Source organism: Sceloporus occidentalis, unplaced genomic scaffold, assembly GCF_023333645.1.
Source record: "Sceloporus occidentalis isolate IW3139 unplaced genomic scaffold, rSceOcc1.0.p SCAF_1, whole genome shotgun sequence".
NCBI lineage: Eukaryota > Metazoa > Chordata > Lepidosauria > Squamata > Phrynosomatidae > Sceloporus > Sceloporus occidentalis.
The window spans coordinates 272,732,443-272,753,875 of NW_028316981.1; the positions used below are offsets into that span (position 1 = coordinate 272,732,443).

General features: G+C 42.4%; 1 protein-coding gene across 2 annotated transcripts in view; it reads left to right on the forward strand.

The window, feature by feature from the left end:
* The first annotated feature begins 2,097 nt into the window (after positions 1-2,097).
* HAPLN1 (hyaluronan and proteoglycan link protein 1) overlaps positions 2,098-21,433 on the forward strand; it is a 74,042-nt gene continuing 54,706 nt past the window's right edge. The window contains exon 1 of one of the 2 annotated variants that reach the window (XM_089512602.1): positions 2,098-2,347. The gene's annotated coding sequence lies outside the window, so the exon portion shown is untranslated. The remainder of the gene's footprint in view (positions 2,348-21,433) is intronic. The other variant, XM_089512593.1, reaches the window with a different exon arrangement.

A 21,433-nucleotide genomic window follows, 5' to 3' on the forward strand; every position in this document is an offset into this window, starting at 1 on the left:
ACTACAAGACAGTATCAAGTAACCTTCAAGGCTGGAAAATCAGGTATAAATATTAGCCCCAGCTGTAGCCTTATATAGGCAGAGGGTCTCTTTCACTCACTGTCTTGCCCTCAAATGCATCTGAGCCACACCTCACTTTCTGTGGATTCCTCTGAAAGACTAGTAAATTTCACCTCCTCTACAACCCTAAGCTTCCATTATCCAATTTCCTTACTTCTATTTCAGCTAGCCTTGTATGGTGTCTTAAGACTGAATTGTTACTTTGTGTTTCTACCTATTTCCAAATAATACCTTTGTTCATGAAAGGTGGAGTCCTCCTCCCACAGTTAGTACTGGTTCACATGGGTGAAAATAATCCTCAGAGTTACTCAGCTTCTCGCAGGCTCCCTACTGAGGTAGTACATCCCCTCCCCCCCCCCATATGCTATCACTTTTGATGGGGGACCTGGGGTAATAATCTGGGATGCATGGGAGAGTTTCCTTTTCTTTTCTAACCTCTGCTGCATAGATTGGAAAGGAAAGGTTTGCTATTTTGTGGTTCCTCGCCAATCAGCTACTCCTCTTTCAAAATAAAAAGCATTGCTAACCACCCCTTTGCTTTTCCAAATGTGTGTTTCATATCATGCACAGCTAGGCAGATAGTATCAAGAGATCTACACCAATTAGGTCACCTCCTGGACTCCTCTGGCTAGGCACAGCTGAGAAAATATATATTGTGTGATTTCAGGCACGCGATCTTGACCAAGCATTGCAACAACATAATAGACTAGTTCCCAGGCCTACAAATGCCAATCTCCTTTGCACTGAAGTTCAGAGGCAAACTGAGGAATGTAGACTGCTGCCTGAGTCTGCGCCCCCTCAGCCCTCATCTTCAAGAGGATTTGGGACTCTCTGGAAAGGTGGACTGGGTTTTCCAGGGAGCAGGGTGACCAGATGTCCTCACTGCAAAGGACAAGGTGCCACAAAATGTAGGACTCTCAAGAAAAATGTAGGGACATGACCAAAACAAAGCTCAAAACACTCATAGAAATAGAAGTGCATGCTTCTTAGTCCTGCTCCAAATGGAGGACATTTGAAGGGAAAGGAGGATGTGTTGTCATCCCAGCCCAGAGGCTTCTCTTGCCTGGATTGTTTTTCAACACACATCATCCCAGGAAGAGGTGGAAGTGAAGAAGGAAGGAAGGGAAGGAAGGAGAGAGAGGAGGAGGGAAGGAAGGAAGGCTTCTCTTCCCTGGATTGATTTTCAACAGACACCATCCCAAGAAGAGGTGTAAGAAAAGAAGGAAGGAAGGAAGGAAGGAAGGAAGGAAGAAAAGAGAGAAAGAAAGGAGGGAAGGAGGCTTATCTTCCCTGGATAGATTTCAACATACACCATCCCAACGAGTGATGGAAGGAAAGGAAGAAAAAAAAGAAGGAAGGAAGGAAGGAAGGAAGGAAAACATGCAGGCAGGCCTCTCTTCCCTGGATTGATGTTCAGCATACACGGTCCCAAGAAGAAATGGAAGGAAAGAAGGAAGGAAGGGAAGAAAGAAGGAAAGAAAGGAGGAGGGAAGGAAGATTTCTCATCCCTGGATTGATTTTCAACACACTCCATCCGAAGAAAAAGGGAGGAAGGAGGGGGTTGGCGTGAGGAGGAGGACTAGGAAAAGGAGGAGGAGGAGGGCAGAGCAGCCCAGCCTGAGGAAAGGGGCTCATGTCCTCCTCGCAGGTGTGGCTCTCTCCTTGCCCTGCTGCCAGGGAGCCCTTTCACAGTCACACACACCCAGAGGGGGAAAAGGTGTGCCCCCTGACTGCCCTGGGGGCGAGGGTCGGGGCGTGGGCCGAGTGCCGTGAGGGGTGTCCTCCTCCCCTGCCTGAGCCAAGAGGGCAGGGCACCTGGCAAGAAGACCCTCCTGAGGGAAGGGGAGGCACTGGGGCTCGGGGCTTGAGAGGCGGCTGAGAGACGCTCTTGGGCACTGGCAGGGTGTGTGTGTGTGTGTGTGTGTGTGTGTGTTGGGTGTGTGTGTGTGTTTGTGTAGCTCTCCTCCCCCGTTTCTGAGGGGGACGGTTGTGGGAAGAGAGCTGCCCTCCAGCTGTAACCACTGAGCCCTCCTCCTTCTGGCAAAGGGAAAGGACTCCAGCGCCCGCGCTCTCTCGTTCTCTCCAGAGTTTGCCTTGGAGCGGGACGTTTCTTGCACCTTTAGCCGGGCGGGAAGAAAGAAAGAAAGAAAGAAAGAAAGAAAGAAAGAAAGAAAGAAAGAAAGCTTGGAGGCGGACGAAGCTGAGAGCCCCTCTCTTTGCACTGAGGGACCAGAGTCCTGAGACTTGTCGCTTTGGAGCAGTGTGAGCAAGGTAAAGGCAGCCAAAGGTGAGGGGTTCCCCTCCAGCCACTCTCTCAGCCAATAAGCTTCTGGGGGATGCTCTTCAGTTGTGAGGGGATCCTGGAAACAGACTTTTTGTTCTCCTTGAAACAGACTTTTTTTCCTTCACTGCAGCCCCCAGAGGTTGGAAAAGTTACTTTGGGGTAGGCACAACTGTAGTCCAGTGGCAGCTGTAGTCCAAAAAAGGTAACTTTCTCAAGCTCTGAGGAGGGCTTTGGAAAGAGAGGGCTTTCCTCTCTTTTTCCCACAGCTGAGTTTTTCTTTCCCTGCATGGCTGCTCTGAGGAACCTTTCACTTGATACATAACTCTGATGCATCAGGTTACCTTTTGTAACTCCAAGGTGGAGTTTGGAGGTGAAAACAGGATACTGTCTGAACTCTGTCATAAGTGTTCCCACTTCTCTCCCCTTCTAAATTGTTATTGTTGTGTGCCTTCAAATTCTTTCTATCACAGGGTTTTCTTGGCAAGATTTGTTCAACAAAGGTTTGCTGTTGCCATCCCCTAAGGCTGAGAGAGTGTGACTTGCCCAGGGTAACCCAGTGGGTTTCTGTATCCAGGATTTGAACCTTGGTCTCCACTTGAACCCCTACACCACACTGGCTCTCAAATTGCTTAATTCCTATTCATTCTTCATTTCTAAAATTTATTAGTCACTCATTACTATTATTATTATTATTATTATTATCATCATTATCTTGTCCCCCCCTGAAAAAATTAGGAATCAAAGTATTTACAATTTAAAAAAATAATACAATTTATAAAAATACAAGTGACCAATTGAAGCAATAATGTTTCCGAGCATCCTTAAATGAAAAGGAAGATCTTTGGAGGCATCTTTATTCAAGGAGAGCAAGTTCCCCAACCCAGATTCCTTCCAAAGTGTATGGGTAGACGTCCAATGGCCTTTAGACAGCCTAGAGCAGGGGAAGAGTAGTTCAAAAGGACAGCCCAAGTGGCTGACTTGAAAGAAATAGGAAAAAGCAAGGTCCACAAGAACTGCCAAATGTTAGTAGGGATATTTGGAATTTTGCACCTATGCCGGATGAGTTGCTTTGCTAAAGTCCCAAAATAACATCCCTCTGGTCCTCTTTTCCCCCTTTGCTTCATATGGAGATACGCGATGAAGGGCTGAAAGGACTAGGGATCCATTCCATGCCAATTCTTGAAACTTGTTGTTGGCAAAGGGATCTGCTACAGAGACCATGATTCTCAGATAAATTATTTCTAATAATGGTCCTCTTGAGAGAAATAGGGGTAGGAAAAACTTGGAAAAAATAGGAGCCTCTATCATTGTGGTTCTCAAGCTTCCTAATGCTGCAACCCTTTAGTACAGTCCCTCATACTGTGGTGACCCCCAACCACAAAATTATTTTCGATGCTACTTCATAAATATGTGTTTTCCAATGGTCCCTGTGAAAGGGTAATTCGACCCCCAAAGTGGTTGCAACCCACAAGTTTGGAAATGCTGCTCTAGCATAACCTGTCAATAAGATTGGTTGGTCTCCAGTAGTTGGGAGTGTTTAATGGGATCAGAAATGGGGTTTACCTGTATGAACACTCTTGCGCACATGCTCAAAGGGAATCAAGTGCTTCTGGCAGCTGTCAGTCTACTTCATGCATGTAATATCAGTTATTTGCCCACAGGACATAAAAAGATCACAGCCTCCAATGTTTGGTCTTACTGGGGGGGGGGGGGGGGGAATGTTACATATTTTTCAATACTTACAGATGATAATAGTAGACCCACAGCAGCATTATCTCAAAATTCTAAAATGAGCTGGTTTCCTGACTTTTTTTATTTAAATAGAACAAAATATTTCTTAATTCTCATCCTAAAAATGCACGTTTTCTTAAGAATGGGTTAAATGTATTACAGCTTTTTCCTGGGAAGTAGTTGTGCTATTCTTCTTTGCTAGACATTGCAGGTAATGTGTACCATGATGTTAATGTTGCTAAAGTATCTGGAAAATATTTTAGATGGTTTTGGAAGGATTTTGCCATGTTGGAAAGGCACGTATTATAGCTTCAATAGGCTGTGATAAAAGTGAACTTTCTAAATTCTAAATATAACTGAAAAAAAATATTTGTACGTTATTCATGCATTACAATTTATGACAAAAGCTTAATGGAAAACTAACTGTAAGTTTAATATGTTCAGTCTGTAAGTACTTCAGTGAATGTAAAAAAAATCAAAACAAGAAGGTGGTAGCAAAATGAGTTTTAGTAATTCTTGTGTGGAAAAAATCTGTATGATGTGGCACAGTATGTCTTATAATTCACATTCCAAGAAGACAAAAGAATTGCTATCATTATGTACCGTACTTTTGATAACTGTGTTTTCTAAAACTAAATCTTACATGATTAGAAAGTGACAAGTTGACAGAATAAGCTGTTAAACTTTTGGACCTGGATTTAAACCAGTGTTAGTCCCTTCAGTGTCACAGCTGCTCAATTCCTTTAGTTCTGTATCTTAGCATCATAAAACACTTTTTAATTGCAAAGTGCTTTACAATATTTTTCTTGTTCAGTCCCACAATTGTAATTCATTCATTCAAAACAACACACCATGTGTAAATTTGATCAAAATGAAGTGCTTTTTGGTCCCATTAGTTTCAAAGGAAAGAAACCTTTGTTTCTTGCCTGACTTTTCCATTGAAATCAGTAAATTCTGAATGTTGTACATTCCAGCTGGTCACTCTCCAAAACTGTCCAGGTAAAAGTGGAACTTTTTTGTCACTGAGTCATGCTGGGTTTTTCTAAGTAATCAGTTTTCTGAAGAAAACTTCTTTCCAAGAAGAGAGTCAGAGTCGCAGTGAGGAACTCATCCAGTGTTTGAACAACAGGAGGCATTTGTGTTCCATCACCTTTCTTTTCAAAGCAGCTGACATGGGACACAAAATAAAACTCCCTGGTTTCTCTCTTTCACTCAGCAACATTCAAGCAATGATCTTACATCAGGGTGATGGTGAAATCAGCTTGCGGTGTTAATGTGCATAAGCTCAGAACCATTAGTGGAGGCAGATATCCAGCCAGCATCAAATGGCACAGCTCTCCTTAGTTTAGTGAACATGGTCTATTAAACTACGTACTCTTAAACTGACAAGACTTGCAAAATAAACAATAAGCCTAAATTCATTACTGAATATGTGCTCTCTTCAAAGAAATAAAAGTTAAAACCTTCAGTGATGCAATGAAGAAACATCTGCTCTGTGGCACATGTGTGCCAAGAGTCTGTCTTACTAATGAGCCTTTATGCCCAAGATTTAGACAAAATATAATGTTCTTATGCTTGTGGTTTTAATGAGAAAAACATGCTTGTTGTAAAGTTTTTCACTGACATGTGGGTGTGTTCTGATTCAGGAGGGAGAGATCAAAATTATAAAGAAAAACCAGAAGCTACTGAGAAGACAATTATTATAAATAATACTTCCGTTATATAACTTGTAATGGAATCTGTTCACTGTTGCAAATAATTTTGTTTTAAAAAATAAGCTATGATGAATATAAATTAAAAGCCTACCAGAAAGGTAGCACCCTTTGCAATATTATTAGGTTTACTTCATTGTCCTTTGGTAAGATTGTTATTTAGTAAGTTGTTTAATTTCTGTAAGACTTTAGTAATGATGATAAAATTGGCATCATCATGTTGAAGATTCATTGAACAAATTGATATGAGAGGACACCAGAACATTTGCTATGTATTTTTTTACAAGTTATATTATTATAAGTTGTTATTTTATCATTTTTGCTGATTTTGATTTTAGGTTGTATGCTGTAGGCAGGGTTTATCTGTATCTTGGTTGATGACTATGGAAGGTGTGTAAACTTACGGCGCTATATAAATAAACTATAATGATAACAATAACAACAACAACAACCATTTTTCAGGTGTGATTAATATTTCAAATGTGAGGTATGACGATGAATGGGCTGAGAAGAGTAGGTGTGTGAACTTGTCCAGAATCCTTGTTAGAACTGTGACAAGAAATGGAAGGATGTGGGGTACTCTTGCTGCAAATCTGGGCCAGGTTATCTGGAACCGGAATCAAGACAGAGTCAAAGTGGCAGTGCTGACATTCAGTTGGTAACCCTTATTAAGTCTCTATTTTTTAAGACTTTGGCTGGACAGTAATACTATTAGCAGTTGCGTACTAACACCTCTGACCTTCACCTTCTTTGGCATTTGTAAAGCAAACTCAAGAGAAGCAGGGCTTAGTCAAGATGAGCAAGAATGGACTCTTTGTCTCTCACTTAATGCTGCTGTAACTGCCAAGGTGAATCCCACACTGTCACATTTTCCAATGTTGTCCGTAATCAGGCTCATCCAGCAAAATCTTAGCCAAAAACTATGCATGACTTGAGCTGGTACCTCTAGTGAAGACCACTCCCATCCTGTTTGTCCATGCTACACCATTACCTGATGAGGGTGAGTTGTGAAAATAGACATGACTGAAAAGATCCATGAGACTGTTTAGAGTGGGTTCCTATGCCAAAGTAACATACCATTTCACATCTGAAATGTATGAGGGACAGAAGGAGTGCTCACTACACCTCCTACCCCCTCCCTTGCTGCTGGGTTCCAAGGTGCAGAATCAAACCAGCTGGGTGTGTCCCTAACTGTCAAACTGTTGCTCCCCATCCAAGTTGGCAGCAGGAGCATTGGATAACATGGGTAGAGTGCCAGATACATTGGAAGCATGAGCAGGATTGGACCAGCTCCAGAGTAGAGGAGGACAGGGAGGAGTAGGAAAGGAAAAGGAGGAGAAGGGGCTGTAGTTGTAATTGTATCTGCTGCCAGTAGAGAAGCAAGGAGAAACACCTTGCAAGTTACCACTGGAAGAGTGAAGGGGGCTCTGGTGTTGTTTGGGTGAGTAGCTTGATATCTTGGCCAGAGGGAAGATATTGGCTTCCCACCAAGCTTGGTTCTGGCTAGTCCTACAGATTGCTTGCTAATTTCTGCTGCCTATATCCATGCTCCTTCCCTTCCTCTCCTGATCCCCTGGTAACCTGAGGTTGTGAGTGGGCTAGGCGACTGATAGAAGGCTTGTTCACAGCTACATAAAGGGACAAAAATCAGAAGTTAGGGCAAATAGGGAAACCAATGGAGTAAATTGCCTACAGAGCCTTGGTAATATAACAGGAACCACGGAGCGCTAAATGGCGGAAAAGTTTGGAATTTGGGCTAGATGTTGGGGGAGCTGAAATGCTGAGAAAGAGGCAGGGCAGAAATAAAGTGTGACTGCCCCATTCAGACTGGAGCAGCTGCAGGGTGTGAAGTAAGCAAGAGAAAAAACATGCTTAAAAAGCAGGAGAGGGTCTCTCATAGTTTATTAGTAATGGGTTCTTCAGATGCATTCAGAAGAACAATAGGAGGAGTTGTGTGGACCTAATTCAGTTAGAATTTAGAGTGTGGCTGACTGTGATTAGAAACATGATGGCATTTTATTACTATAGTGCTAAAAGTAATTACATCTCTCCCCTTGTTGTTTTTGATCTTTGGTGCTCAGCGCAGTGAACCTCCTTTCTGATTATGTGGAATGTATGGAATTATGTGGCAGTGACTTTTGTTTGGTGCTCAGTTATCAGATAGGGATGGGCAATCTGGTATGGGGTTTTGCAGATCCCAAAGCATTTTAATGGATCTGGATTCTATCAGACTTGACAGCTTATGTTATTGGCCATGGTGACACAATACAATTATGACAGATTCCCCACCAGATTTTTTCCCAGCACTGATATCAATGAAACACATTGTGAGAAAGTCTGTAACTCATAGATGGGAAAGTATTTATACAAAAGTCTATTGTTGCAGATATCCGAGCCAAGAACTACAATATATGAATGTTGCGTATTGAGCAGGGGATAAGACCGCCTATAGTTAGCACTGAGGAGAAAAGGGTGTGTGAGTGAATGGTGACACAGCTAGGTTGAATCTGGACTAGCCTATCACCACTGCAGAAATAGATCATGCCTTCATCTCTGATAAAATCAACATACTAATAGCAGAACTTGTAATTAACTACTAGCAAATAGTGAAGTATTTGAAATTAATTCCTTTTCCAATAATCAAGTATAACTAAGCTCTGTATAACATAGACCCCACCAGCTGAGGACTGTTTCATATTCACTACATCCTATTTTATGCATGGCAGGTTCTGTTACATAGGAGGAATTCTGGTCCCAGTTTGGGCAGTGTTTGTTGATTTAAGTTTGTCAAAGTGTGGGAGTCTTCCTGTGAAAATCAGAAAGATAGTCTATCAAAATATACAGAAAAATATTGAAATTCTGAAGATGTTTTAGTGGATCATTTTCAGTTCACAAACTTCTCTTGTTTCTTCTAAGGAATTATTAGACATTCTGGCTCCACAGTTAGCAGTTCAAGTAGAGTTAGGTACTTGAAAAAGCAGCTTGTAATTTTTAAGTAACAAAATGTTCTTTGGGGTAAAAAAGAATCTGAATGTATTTGGGATTTTAATCAATAGTGTTTAAGCAGGATTAGAGGAAACAGCTGGCTAAACAAATATTGGGGCAGAGTGGATGCAATGGTATAAATTAATAATGCTAGTCTTTCTTTATGCCATGAATGGGAGGTTTTGTGGCTGTATAGTATATTAACTATGGTCATCATATGCCACCTAGTGGATATGACAGTATTTTGCTGCTATCATTCACACATATACACACGCACATATGTGCACACACATTTGTAGCCAATTTTGCATTCAATTAACTCTAAGAAAACATTAATAGCCAATGGTAGCTTTATTATCTCAAGAACTAATCCTCCTTCTAAAAATCACTGTAGTATTAGTTGACCATATCAGCCAGTTGATTGGCCTTTGTTGTTTCTGAAGCATTTATTTATTTCTTTATTTTATGGTATTTATACCCCGCTCTTAAGCCCTAAAGGCTCTCAAAGCGGGTTACAAATCAGGTTTTAGATACAGCTATCTAAAAATGACAACACTTACAGCCAATACCAATAGGGTTTTCAAAACTACATTGCGCAAAATGGAGGGGGGGAGGGGACCTTTCAGTCTCTGAACTTTCATGCTCTAGACTCCTCCTACTCTTTCTTCATTTCTTATCTTCCTTCTTCCACTCCTCTCCCATGGTGGCATTTCTGGTTCCTTCTTTTTTTCAGCTGCTATATTGTGATGATAAAAGTTATGAGGAAAGGTTGAAGGATCTGGGAATGTTCAGCTTGGTGAAGAAAATACTGAGGGATGACATGGTTGCACTCTTCAAATACCTCTAGACTTGTCGCATGAGAGGAGGGGGCAAGCCTGTTCCCTGCTGCCCCAGAAGGTAGGACCAGAGCTAACTATTTTAAATTACCAGAGAATAGATTTCTATCGAACATTAGAAGGAAGTTATTGACAGTAACAGCAGTTCAGCAACGTAACTTAGACATGTAACCAAACTAACCAATGAAGCCTAGTAAGGTGATGGGATCTCCTTCTCTGGAGGTCTTCAAAAAGATGCTGGGCTGCTACTTGCTGGGAATGTTTTAGCAGGAGACCCTGCATTGAACAGGGGGTTGGACTGAGTGGCATCACCAGGCTTGGTGATACCTGGTATGGGGAGGAGGCTGCCAAGGAGGAGTGGCAGCAGAGGCCTGCACACACACACACCCGGCCACTGCTTGCCCCTTGTGGCTTCATTGGTGGCCTGTCTCCCTTCCTGGAGAGAAAGCTGGGCTAATGACAAAGCCACAGGGGGCTCACTAGCCCCTCTGCTGTGCTCACTCTCACTAGTACTTCAGCTCCCTCCTGAGGGAGAAAGCCAGGGTTGTGGCAAAGCCATGAGTGGCACGCTCACCACTCTGCTGCAGTGGTAGGAGGTCCCAACCAAAGTGTCCCTCCTCCTATGGGGTGTCACCTAGTATGGTCCACACTCCCCTCACCCACTCAAGGACACCACTGGTTGGACTCAATGGCAATGAGGCCCTTCCATCTCTATTTTTCTATGATTCTATTTCATCTCCCCTTTTATGTCCTATAATCATTATAGTATAATGGTACCTTTGGCTTAGTACATATTAGCTATTTTGTATACAGGATAACAATTGGTATGTGGATTAACAATTTTCTAGTTTTGATTTTTGATTTTTTTTAATTACCCAGTTTGACATATGCACAGTGCACACTGGAGCAGGCATAAAGGAAAGACAATCAAGATTATGAAAAGTAAGTCCTATATACAAGAGGTTGCAGGAACTGGGAATGCTTAACTTGAAACATGAAGAAGGCACTGTAGTCTTCAAATATCTAATGGGCAATCCCATAGGAGTGCACTGTGCTCCCCCAAAGGGCAGGACTCATTCTACTGGGCTTAAGTTATGGTTGAATATTAGGAGGATTTTAACAGTGTAAGAAATTCAACTGTAGAACCAGTCACCCAAATGAATGGAAAGTGTCCCTCATTGGAAGTCTGCAAGTAGCAATTGGACAGCCATCTGTTGGAGATTCTGTAGTTTTGGATTTATTGCACTGAGCAGTCAGTTGAAGTAGATATCCTTAAAAAGCCTGCTCAAATTCTGTGATTCTAGTCTATTGTTCATGAACCATGCCACAATTTCTACAGCTAACTGCATCATGATGCTTTTGATTCCCTGTATACAAGCTGGGGAATTCTGGACCTTGTAGTTCAAAGATGTAACCTTTCTGAGTTCTGGCTGAGAATCATCAGCCCTTAATAAAAAGAAATAAAAGAATCCAGCAGCAAGTGTGAGACTCAGGAGATTATTGCATTACCTCCACTTCCGGCATATACCTGGGATGTAACTTTCTTAAGGCAGATCTTATCGCATTCACCTATCGCTGGACAGTATACAGCCTTTATGCAACCCGGGCTTCTCCAGGCTTGTCCCGCATCTTTTCAAGAATGTGCAAATCCCATTTGAAGCTAATGTGATTGGAGGTGTGGCAACCGCACACCGTGGTGTTTTTTTGCCCCCCTCCCCCCCAAAGCAGGAAAATGCTGCTCCTTTTGGAGCCAGAAAAAGGGTTCTTTTGCCACTACTGTGGCACTTTCCGGCATTCCTTTTGGTATGTGTCATCTGGACGTTGCACCAAAGTAGTGCTGTGATGCTGCCTGCCGTGCAGTTGGTTTGTTGGCTGGCATGACAGTGGCTTGTGGGTGGAGTCAGGGTGTGCATCATGCAGCTGCCACGCCCCTACTTCACCCAGACATCGGCCCTTTTGGCCAGTCTGTTCAGTCCCTCAAAACTGCTACTGGATTTTTTCACTATTAAAATAAATGAACCTGCTTATCTCTTTGAATATGCCTTCTTTGAAAATACTGTAATAGAAAGTGCTGGTAGGGCAGTATGGAAGTTCTACTGCTTTGTAGGAAATGTTCTTTGCCTCTCATTTCTGGGAAAGAAATTGGATCAGATCAAAGGCTAAAGGTTCCTACCATCTCTAAAATTCTGTGATACTTTGCTCAAAGCACATGGCACAACAAGTCTGATCTATTCTGGATTTAGGCCATGCTGGGAAAAATGAATGAAACTGTTCATTTAAAAAAATAAATGAAACACCATGTGGAAAGCTTCCTTTGCCTTCTTCACTCAGCTTCAGAACAGGTTGTTTCCCTTTAATTCGTACAACAGGGTGGAAATCCTGAACATGACTGACAGCAGTGAACTCAAACATATAAAAAAGGCAGTATGAATGGTTTGCCTGAAGACTGTTCACATTTTGTTTAACCAAATGATGTGAAATATTACTTTAATAACCTGTTGGTCTGATGCATGAGCTAATGGCTGAGGCGAGCAATAATTTCCTCTGTCATTAGAAAAGTTAAGTTTACAAATTGAAATTGCACTTGATAAAATAGCTCAGCAGATAATAAAGCCAACACATATGATTTCAGATTTCATGTGTGGAGAAAACAGATTTGGTTTCACAGGTGAGAGATGTAGAGTGCTGTACTTCAGTTTCCTACCTGGCAGAATGGAGATCTTTTGTAGGGCCAAAAAGCCTGGAGCAGTATGAAGCTTTCCATTAAATGCACACAAAACAATTCTCTTTATAGCAGATATAATCTTCATTGCTTACATGTCACAGTTTAACAGAAAAGTTTTCTTCCTGTTTAGAAAATAAATGTCATCTTGGTATTTTATCCCATAGCAAGAGATCTTGTCACAGCGTTATGTTAGCAAGTTTCCTTTTGGAGGGACTGATGTGGATTTAGGAATTGGTTTCTCTATATTTGTCTTGATAGAAGGATAGATGGTTATTTATTAATAGTTTGAAAATACAGGGTTGCCCTCCTATACAGGACACACATACACACACAAGCTGTAGATATAATTTTTATGCATGGGTTCCCTGAGACCTGAAAATAATTTCAAGGCTTCCTCCAGGGTAAAAGGTTAAGAAAGGATGGTATTAAAAAAATAATGCATTTTCTAGGGATATCTAATGAGAACTAGGATTGCAGATGTAGCATCCCACATTTTTTCTGAGCTCAAGGTGGTTCAGAATAAACAAGTTTGCAGCAGTGGAGAATTTTAAGGGTTTTTGGCTGCTACTTAGTAACATAGGATTCTGCTTTATACTGAGCCAGACATTTGGGGCACTAGCTTGCTATAGTTTACCTGCCCTAGCATCAGCTCTTAAGACTTTCAAGCAGGAAAGTTTCCCAGTTCTGTCTGGAGATGGCAAAGGCTGACTATGGGACCTTTTATATATATTCTGCCTCTTGATATCCTTGTAATGCAGTTCACATTTTTGTTTTTTACTGTCAAAATGTTCCATTTGTGATACATGATCCAACCATATGCATGTATGTGCATATATTTACATACAAAATGCATATTGATTTTATCTGCGAACAAACTGTTCTGACTAGGGAGTTTGTTTTTGCTGTTCTCCCTGATTGATAACTCATTATTATGGGCTGTACACTATTGTTGACTTATGTTTCTTTGCACAGTGGCCATCATCTCCCATTGATTCACAACTGGTACCTCATTGTTTGCATGGCTAGAGGCTGGTACCAACTGTTACTGTTTTGAAGCTTATTTCCGAAAACCTCACATCACAATGCAAACCTATTCATTTAACCACCAGTCTCATGAATAATAATGCAAGTCACAGTATCAGATTTTGTATAGCTATACTTGGGAGTTAAACATAATTGTGTGTATTGTTTGCCAAAAGTTGGGGAATAGATGGGGAATGTGAAGAAAGGCATTAGAATGGAAATGGGTTTTATAATAAGTGGAAGGATAAATTCAGTGGGTGATTAGATAAAGTCATGTTAAAATTGAAAAAAGAAGTGGTTTTCGGAGGATTATGGGATGGGGTTGTTTGTTTGCTTGCTTTAAAAAATTAAGAAACTTTATTAAATATTTCCAGCATGCACAGCTCTCAGAATTATACACTGAGGCATGGATCCCCTCAGGAATCAATAATACCCTATCAGAGGAAGGAAGTAGAAAATACACATCTGAGTATTCATGGCTTAAGAAAAACCACAAGTCAACAGTGATTAGAAAGCACATGTTTAAAAAGTTAATAGAGTGCTGAATGAATGTTAGCTGCCTGGACATAATGGGAAGTGCAAGTGTGTGAATCCAGCAGGCCAAACTCCACTCATGTATGACCAAATGTAATGCAAGACACATTTAAGGCCACTGATTTAAGGCATTGGATTTTAGGCAATGTGATAATTAAATTCAAATTCTTGCTGTCTCTTGTTTAAAATTGCAGTATTTCTTACAGCTCATGAACATTTAATGTTCATAGTATGACTTTAAGGCACAAAACAACAAAATGGTGTTTATTGTGCTGCCACCCAGTGGCATACTTTTTTGTTGCCTCACACAATATAGAAATTGATAGGAAAAGAACATCTTGCCTCATGCACAATAATTGGGAATTTTAAGATCATTTACATTACAATTTAGGACATAATGTTAATTCTACATACTCATGAGCACTTAACATCTTTATGTCACTGATTTTTAAAAAATAACTATTTTGCTTGTATTAAAATTAAATATTAAAATTTGTTTCACTTTTCTCTCAAATAATTATTTGTACAGTCTTTTCTTTCTGCAGTAAATGGCTTGCTCTGAACATCAGAGCAATGAGTTGCAAAGAAGTAGGGGGCAGTAGTCAATAATATTTTATATATAATTTACATATTTGCTTAGATGATGGGAGGAAAACCTGTAACCTTCTAAATGTTCATGTCACTCCCTACAGTCCTAATCATCATAACTAATATAGTCAGCCCTTCTTATAGGTGGATTTGCCATCTGCGGATTTGACCATACGCTGATTGCAAATCGGGAACGCCGCCATTAGGGACAACTTCTTTCTCCTCTCCTCCCTTCCCTCCCTCACATCCCTGCTCCCTGCCTCCCTCCCTCCCTCTTACTTACCTTGAAGGCCTTCGCTTGCCGCCACCGCTGCCGCGGGAAAAGCCAGGTGGCGGCGGCGGAGGCCAAGCCTCGGCCTCTACGCCACCGCCATAGAAGGGCCCGATGGCAGTGCTGGAGGCCTCTTGGCCCCGAACAGCACCGCCACCCGGCCTTTCCTGCGGCGGCGGTGAGGAGGTAGAGTTGCTGCACTGGAGGCCTTTAAGGCCTCCAGCGCCGGCATCCGGCCTCCTCGAGGCCTCTGCCGCCGTGGAAGGGGCGGGTGACAGTGCTGGAGGCCAAGAGGCCCCCAGCACCAACACCCGGCCCTTCCGCGGCAGTGGTGACAAGGCCGGGTGATGGTGCGGGAGGCCTTGAAGGCCTCTGGTGCTGCTGCTGTCCACGCCTCCTCTTCGAAAGGAAAAGCGCGGAGGTGGCGAAGAGGAGGTGCGGAGAGCAGCAGTGCCAGAGGCCTTCAAGGCCTCCCACACCGTCACCCAGCCTCCTTGTCACCGCTGCCGCGGAAGGGCTGGATATCAGTGCTGGGGCCTCTTGGCCTCCAAAACCGGTATCCGGCTCTTCCGTGGCGGTGGAGGCCTCGAGGAGGCCTCCGGTGTGGCGGCTCTGCCTCCTCACCGCCACCGCACGAAAGGTCCGGTGGCGGTGCTGTTCGGGGCCAAGAGGCCTCCAGCACTGCCATCGGACCCTTCTACAGCGGCAGCAAGGAGGCCGGGGCTTGGCCTTTGCTGCCGCCACCGTCGCCGCCACCACCCGGCTTTTACCGCGGCGGTGACAGCGGTGAACGGAGGCCTTCAAGGTAAGTAAGAGGGAGGGATGGGAGGGAAGGAGGGAGGCAGGGAGGAGGGAAGCGAGGGAGGGAAGGGAGGATAGGCCAGGGAACAAATGCGACTTGAGCATACGCGGATTTGGGTATACGTGGTGGGGTCCGGAACGGATCCCCCACATATACCAAGGGCCCACTGTAGTGAGCAATGCTGGGAGTTAGTGCCCAACAAATTGTGGAGGGCTGCATAATTCTCAACCTGAGTTTGATGCTGGAGACTTTAGACCTTATGAGAAAGGCATGCTGCATTTCATTTGCTGTATGAAAGTTAATGTGATTGTTTGGGGGAACAATCAATTGTTGAATGGTAGTTATGTAGGTCATGTATTTTCTTTTGAAATCTACAACTTCAACAGTGTCATCCTGTACATGTCTAATGGACACAAGCCCTACTGAGTTCAGTGAGGCTTGATACAAGATAAACCAGTATAAGTCTCCAGTGTTACATTGCAAACCCAAATATAGCTACTGGAAAGTACGTTCCAGTGATCTTAGTGGGATTTACTTCTGAGTAAAGATGATGGTGGTGGTGGTGATGATGATGATTCAATGTATGCCCTGCCATTCATCATAAGACCTAATGATTCTATTTAAAAACACATGGTTAAAATAACAAATACAGATACATAAAATTGAAAATCACAAAATTACAAAGTCAAGAACTACAAACATCTAGTACAATAAATTACAGATGTCTGCTAAAATACATTAAATGCAAAACAAACAGCACCAGTCAAAGACAAATTAAACATTGGCTTAATCCCTGACACATTTTGCAAACAGCTGTTTTCAAATGAAACTACAAAAATAAACGTGTAGATACCCTTGGGTCATTCACACTATGAAATAACCTGGTGTGGAACCCAGATTATTTCATAGGCATTCATATTTCCCCCGACATCAGAGGGGTTGGCCATGGCCATTCTGTGAGGCTGAGAGAGTGTGGCTGCTGCCATGCTGCAGCTTTTTCCTTCCTGCTCCTCTTCTCCCCCCACACCGCTGCTGCACTGCCGCCTCTTCCTCCTTCCTCCTCTTCCTCCTCCCTCCTCTTCCTCCTGCCCCCTGATTGCCGCCGCTGCTTCCCTCCTCTTCCTTCCCGAGCTTCCTGCTTTCTCATCTTCCTCACCCCCTCACTGCCACCGCTGCTGTTTGCCTCCTCTTCCTCCCCGGATCTTCCTCCTTTCTCATCTTCCTTGGCCCCTCACTGCTACTGCTGCTGTTTGCCTTCCTCTTTCTCCTCTTCTTCCTCCTTCATCTTCCTCCTTTTCCTTGCCCCCCTCACTACCGCCACCGTTTCCCTCCTCTTGCTCCCCTTCCACATCTCCCCTTGCTGCCAGTGCTGCCAAGTCGCTTGCAGTGTGAACTTCAAGGAGGAATTCTATCAGTGCGAACTGAACATAGTGGGAACTATTACCCTGATCCATTCGGTGGGGCATCATCAAGGAGACCCCAGAGCTTTTCAATGCAAAAAAGTGAGTGTGAATGAGGCCTCTGATGGTTTTGTGATGAACTGGGTTTACATGTATCAAGAAAGTCCTGCCACAGGTGGTAGTCTACAGGTCATGCACAAGCAGAACTTCCCCTGAACACTTTTTAGAGATGCACTGCACAAGAAAGATCTCCTGTTTTAAGTATTACTGTGTCCATTGGTTACTGATCAGACAAGCACTGCCTCCAGATAAAAATATACTTAAAATAATAGAGCTGAAAAGGCCACAAGTGCCATCCAGTCCAACCTCCTGCCATACAGGAACTCACAATAAAACACCCCCCACAGATGGCCATTCAGCCTCTGTTTAAAGACCTCCAAAGAAGGAGATTCCACCTCTCTCCAAGGGAGTGTGTTCCACTGTGAAACAGTTCTTACTGTCAAGAACTTCCTCCTAATTTTTAGGTGGAATCCATCCATTGTTCCATGTCCTATTATCTGGAGTAACAAAAAAATAAGCTTACTCCATCCTCAATATGACACCCCTTTCAAATACTTAAACAGCCCTCTTCTGGACACGCTCCAGCTTCTCAACATCCTTTTTGAATTGAATCCAGTGCCCAGAATTGGACACTGGATTCTAGGTGAAGCCTGACCAAAACAGAATAGAGTGGCACTATTATTTCCCTTGATCTAGAAACTATACCTCTGTTGATGCAACCTAGAATCACATTGGCCTTTTTAGCTGCATCACACTGTTGACTCATGTTCAATTTGTGATCTACTAGGACTCGGTTCAGCTGGTCAACCAGTTACTAATCCACTTACCTACCAGTTTGCAAGAATATCAAGGGGGACCTTGTGAAAGGCCTTTCTAAAATCAAGATATGTTATATCCACAGCATTTCCTTCATCTATCAAACTGGTAATTTTATCAAAAAAGAGATCAGATAAGTCTGGCATGACTTGTTTTTCAGAAACCCATGTTGACTTTTTGTGATTATGGCATCCCCTTCTAAATGTTCACAGACTCTCTGGGCCAGTACAGTAAAGCAGCGTGCTGCCAGCGATACTAGGGTTAGGGAGCGCACACCAACCACACGCTCCCTAACCCTAGTCCATGGCAGCACCAGCATCATGGCAACTTCCCGCCCACACAGGGGCTACCATGATGCCGGTGCTGCCGCACAACGTCCCCATGGTCACTGCAACACAGCCCTTATGATGTTGCAGGAAGGAACTGCATTTTGCAGCTCCTTCCTAGAGCGGCTTGTTCCTGCAGCAACTACACAGCTCAGAATGATCCTGAGGAGAAAGGGGACGCCCCTTTCTCCTCCTGGCTGTCTGGGTGTCCGGGGGCATGAAGCCCCAAGGACACCCCTTTTCTGGACCATGGAGAAGTGGCATTTTGCTGCTTCTCTGTGGCCCAGATAACGATGTTTTGGGGCTGCCAGGCTGCCAGTGAGGCTGCCCTGGCCCCAGTCCAGCCTGAAAAGGGGCGAGTGCAGGCCAACCCTTTGGGGCGGTCTGTACCAGGCCTCTGTTTAATGAGCTACTCTAGAATCTTTCCTGGTATTAATGTCAGACCAATGCAGTGATAATTGTTGAGATCCTCTTTTTTTCCCCTTTTTGAACATGGGGACGGCGTTTGCCCTCCTCCAGTCTGCTGGGACTTCTCCTGTTCTCCAGTATTGCCAATGGCTCTGATATTACATGTTCCATTTCTTTCACTACCCTTGAATATAGCCCATCTGGTCCCGAAGACTTCAAATCATTTAAATTAACCAGATATTCCTGTACTACCTCTTTATTTATTCTGTGCTATTTTTCCTCTATTGTGCCCTCTGCTCCATTTTCCTCAGTTTGAGGTCCCTTTTCCTTTTCTGAGAAGACAATAGTTCTGCCTTTTCTCTGTCCCCTGTTAGCATTTTTCCGTCTTCTCCATGCATTGGCCCTACCATTTCCTTCTGTCCCCTTTTGCTACAGAAATACCCCCAAAAGCCCTTTTTATTGTTCTTAACCTTTCTAGCAAGCCTGAGCTCATTCTGCACTTCAGCTTTTCTGACTTTACCTGTACACATATAAATAAATAATAATAATAATAATACACATGCTAGCTATTTCTTTGAAATCCTCTTTGGTGATTTCCCCCTTTTTTCCATTTCTTATACATCTCCCATTTAAAACTTAGCTCAGTTGAAAGTTCTTTAGTCATTCATCCTGGTTTCTTGAAACATCTCCCCCTTTTCCACCTCAATGGAACAGTTTGAAATTGTGCCTTCAGTATTTCCCTTTTGAAAAACTCCCTTCCATCCTGAACTCCCTTCTCTTCTAGTATTCCTGACCACAGGATCACCCCCAATATTTCCCTAAATTTACTGAATCAGCTTTTCTAAAGTCTAGAACGCATGTCTGACTATGCCTAGCTTCTCCTTTCCACTGTATAACAAATATATACATGAACTAGTTCCAAATATGAAAGGTGAGGACCATCTATGTAGACCAACAAAAACAGCACATAGAAGGATTTATATGTCTTTTGAATACCTTAATACCTACTGGTCTCTTCTTTTTAGAATTTTTAGAATGTATTCTTTCACATTCTGGATGCCTGACTAATTTGAGAAACAATTTGTCACAAATGTATCCACTGGAAAAAGTCAACATGTGTTTACTTCAAGAAGCCAAAAAAAAATTCTTTAAAAGTTGTTTACATGAAATGACTATACCAGTTAATCAACTTGAAAGTAATTTGGTCTAATGGGAATTTGTACTTGAGGTTTTATTATAGTGAAGACTTGGCATGGGTAGAACCCATTTCATGCTCCACTTGCCATTATGTTTATTCCACTGAGTTTCTTGTAAATGTTGTTTATGACACCATAGTTATTTCTTTGGACATATGGTAGTATGTTCAGTCAGGACCTCCCCATCCATTAAATTTCCCTCACCAGTTATTTCTGGCAATGTATGAAACATTTCAACCTAGTTTTGGCAATATTTACCAAACCTGTATACTTTTTGTTGTTTATTTACACAGATGAACAAAGCAATAATACGGCTGACTGCAAATGTTGCTTGCTAAAAATTAGGCCTTGTTTTGAACCTTGAAAATAACAGAATTGGAGCTATAATTTTTCAGGCCCATGAAGGTTCCGCTTCAGACAGCATAGTAAATTCAAATTAGATACTGAATGATTCCCAGCTTTAGTTTCCCTGGTGTTTTTGGATTACATTGCCCATCATTGCAAATCATTCTGGCTAGGGATGATGGATGTTGTCCTACAATAACATCTAGGATCATGTTCCCAAATTTGGGTCTTCAGAGACTCTCACTTAATAAAGGCCCTTTCAGGTCACTTATTATCATATGATCAATAAATGGAGGAAACAGCTCAGCATCAACAATATTGACAGCATTATTGATCACTATGGACCATTACTTCTCTCTGTCACTTACTTTTTAGCTCTGGATTGCACCATTATTATAAACGATTCTATTATTTGTTTTATTTCAGAAATCATCATTATATTTCATCCTAGGAAAAGAAAAATGAAAAATTAGAGCTTTCAATACTTCAAAGAGGACTGCTGTCAACAACAGCAACAACCAGTAATTAGGAGGTAGCATAACATGAATTGAGCATTTTACACAGGATAATGGTCATCCAGTGTCAGGGAAAGAATAGGACCATCTGATACAAGGAGATGCTATCCAAAGAAAGCTGAAGCATTTCAAAGCAGAAATCACTGATCCCATCACAGTGTGTTTTTTATTTTGGTTAGTAAAAAGGCACTTAAGGGTGTTTCAAGACAAGAGACACAAATGTCATAATTGTCCAGAAAGCAAAATAGTGTTCTTGAAAAAGGCCCCAAATTAATGAACAAAGAACCAGGTGAAAATACTAAATGCGCAATAGCACAGTTGCAAGAAAAAGAAAAGAGCACCACTTCTGCTGCTGACTGAAAATGTGTCTCAGATATAGTGGGTCCTTGTTATCCACTGGGGGTTGCTCAAGTGCTCAAGTGCCATTAAATATAATGGCATAGCAAAATGGCATCCCTTATATAAAACAGAAAATCAAGGATTGCTATTTGGAATTTATACTTTTTTCAAGATTTTCAAACTGTGGATACTTGAAGCTGTGGATAAAAAAATGGATAAGGTGTGCTGACTGTAATGAAGTGAGTTGAAGTATAGGATAGAGGGTATGGTCAATCCTTATTTCTATCAAAAGAAAGTATGCAAAAGATCCTGCTGTTCAGAAATGTGTGGCTGAAATTCAGTGCTGTTGTTCAACCCTTGAGTGCAAGCAGGAGGGCCATAATCTCTCCTTTCTTCCACCTCCTCCTCGGAATCCTAAATATCTTAAAAACCTGTTTGAAAGGGTGGTGAAACTTTCTAGAACATATTTTCAGTGCT